The following is a 3,124-nucleotide window of genomic DNA, read 5'->3' as shown; positions in this document are numbered from 1 at the left end:
GAGCGGGGTGCGGTGAGTTGGGGGTGCGGTGAGCCGGGGGTGCGGTGAGCTCGGGTGCGGTGAGAGCGGGTCGGGGCCAGTACTTGAGCTCAGGCGTCTGGAGGAAGTGGAGGGGAGGCCCCACGCCTGTAACAGCACTGAACTTCGCGCTTGGGGACGTGTAAATGGTGCGGAAACGATTGTAATCGCGCACCTCCTGAGAGAGCAGGTCTTCGTACAGGGAGCATCTCTGCAGGCCCGTCCTCCACGCTGGCGTGGTTAGGGGGGCTGGCAGCGATGGGGGGAGGGTCTGCCTGGGGAAGAGCTCGAGCGGGCGAGCGCCTCGGGTCACGCTGACTGTCACCTGCTTGGGGTTCAGCGGCGCGCGCGCGCCCTGGACGTCGCGGTTTGTGTGACGGGCCTACGCTCCGCCCAGGGAGCGGGGTTGTTGAGGCACAGGAAGGCTGCCGCCTGGCGTCGCCGCTCCCGTCAGACGGGTTGTGTCCTGCGTTGTTACTGGGTTTCTGACAGCCCCTCCCTCAGGCCCCGCCAACCCCCCGCGTGACTGCTGCTCAAAAACCCCCCCGAGATTGAAATTTGAAGTTATTTGGTGACTCTTATCATTCGTTTTTTAATTTTATTGCTAGTATCCACCTAATGTGCGAGACTTCTGTTTTTGGAAAGACCAAGAGAAACACGACCTGGAGAGCAGTGAGAAAGGTTCTTGGCTGTGCGTGCGGGTCCCCGGCCCAGAGCTCGGAGCCGCCCTGTGGCACGAGCGGGTGGGAAGCAGGGTGGCCGCTGCCTCCGTCACCGCAGGTCTGTGTAGGTCCTGGCATTACAGCTGCCTGAGAGAGAGACCGACGGCGGGCCCGGAGCCCACTCCTCCGGGGTGACACCCTTGTGCCGATCGCAAGGGTGAATTTGTCTCGGGGGCCCCGCCCTCACTCTTGAAGGTCTGGTGGCTTTCAGGATCCACTTCTGATCCCCTGGGGGCGGGGTGAGGAGCTGCCGCTGTCACTGGATTTTCACGCTACTTTGGTTTCCTCTGTTCTCTCTCTCTCTCGGAAGATCCGGTTGCCCTGCTCGAGCCGGCAGGGCGCGAGAGAAGGGCCTCCTCCTCCCTCTCCAGGACCTCCCACCGCACGGCTCATGCCCGTCTCCGTCCTGTGCTTTCAGGTGTGGCCGACGAGGACGCCTTCGTGGAGGAGTGCCGGCGACGAGGCCAGCACGCGCTGCCCGGCCAGCCCGCCAGCACCAGTGCCCGCCCTCTGAAGTCCCAGCGGCCAGCCTCTGTGCCCAAACACGCGCCCCACCCCCCGGGTGAGGACGAGGACGAGCCAGGCCGGCACCGGGCCGGCAGCAGCTGGGAGCCCCCGGCCGCGTTGCCCGCAGGTGTGCACGGGGGGTCCGCCGCGGAGCCTCCCCGCGGGGCTGCCTCCCGGCCTTCCCGGGGCCCCCGAGGACCGAGATGGCGCCTGTGTGGCTGTGGCCTGGCCGGACGGGCGGGCGGGCGGGCGGGCGGGGGGAGGCCGCGTGGAGCCCACATTAAAGCGGGGTGCCGGTCTCCCGCCACGGCATGCCGTGTGTTGTCTTGGGCAGCAGCCGAGCCCCTTTGTATAACTCTCAACTTCATGCTGGGGGTCTGGTCCCGCAGAGCGGCCGCCTGCCCAGCCTCTCCTGGGGGCCCTGCGGCTTCAGCCGTGCCTCCCTGCCTTGCTGTTGAGTTACAGGCAGAACCTGACACCCGCCCCCAGGGGTCCTGTGGTTAGGTGGATGGGCGCTGACCCACCCTTACCCCAGGGGAGGTGTCCCGCCTCTGGATGCACTGAGGCGTCGTGGCCCCCTTTCTCCAGACCCCGCTCTGCCCTCTTCCAGCTTCTTGACCTGTAATTTCTTAGAGAGCCCAGGTGGGTCTTTGAAGTGTGTTCCCTGTAGAAAGTTCTGGATTACTTCGACGGCATGGCTGTGCATGCAGGCTGAGCCTGGCTGAGTCTAAAGGCTGATGTAAATCTAGTTTGAATTACTCATTGGTTTGAAGCGTTTGTGCCCGTCTTGGTTCTCAGCACTGGAAGTCGCCGGGTTGACTACAGCAGGTTGCGGAGGAAGAGATGAATCCTTGGCCCTTTGTTTCAGGGTGACGTCTCGGTGTACGTCGTGAGGTTAATTCTGTGAACCTAGGGCAAGAAAGCATCATCTGCGCAGGGAACTGAAAGGATGAGGTCTGTCCCTTTCTTCTCCCAGAACTTTCTGTTGGGAGCTCTGTCCCTTCAGTCCCCTTCTGGCCCTTTTCACGTGGAGCAGGTTGTGTGTTTGGGTCTTGAGGAGGACAGGGGGTTTGTCCCATCCACCCACCGGAAGGCGGGTGTCCTGGGTTCTGAGCCAGGGTGCAGAGCCCCGCGGGACTGTGCAGACCTGGCCACCGGCTGCCAGGGAGCAGTGCCACCCAAGGCACATGGGCCATTTGGAAACGTTAGCCTCTTCCTGGGTAATGATTGGAAGGGCCGTGTGAATTCAGAAGAAACTTGTTCTGCCTTGAACGGGCGTGTGGGTGTTTTCCCCAGATTTATCGTCGCCTCCTGGTCCTGACCGCTGGTTGGCTGGACTTGGCGAGGGGCAGGGTTGTAGATTCAGTTTCCCTGAACAAATACGATTTGAACAGGGACTTTACGGGCTATCCCTTTGGTTGGAAGGTGACCATAAACCTGGGTGTCTAAACTGGGTGGGAGTATCTCAGTTCCCAAGAGCGAGGCGTGCGGGCTCAGGCCTGCCTGGAGGAGCCTTGTTTAGACATCTGGGTGGCTTCCTGAACAGGAAGTGGACCTGGGGTCACAGCGAGGCCCGCGCTGCCTGTGAGCGCCAGAGACCAGGGCTGCAGACGGAAGGAGAGTAGCCACTGCTGGGGAATCATCAGAAAGTAACTCTTCTTCATGAAATCTTGTGCTTTGTCAGTTTTTACCATCAGGTCCCTCCCAGGTGTTGTTTCCAGGTGGGGAAACTGTTGACTTATGAACCCCGCACATGCTTACACACGAGGGCAAGCAATGGCCTTGTGCTTTTTTTTTTTTTTTTTTTTTTTTTTTTTCGGTACGTGGGCCTCTCACCGCTGTGGCCTCTCCCGCTGCGGAGCACAGGCTCCGGACGC

Source organism: Physeter macrocephalus, chromosome 5 (assembly GCF_002837175.3).
Source record: "Physeter macrocephalus isolate SW-GA chromosome 5, ASM283717v5, whole genome shotgun sequence".
In the NCBI taxonomy this organism is placed as follows: domain Eukaryota; kingdom Metazoa; phylum Chordata; class Mammalia; order Artiodactyla; family Physeteridae; genus Physeter; species Physeter macrocephalus.
Note: the sequence above shows the minus strand (reverse complement) of the source record.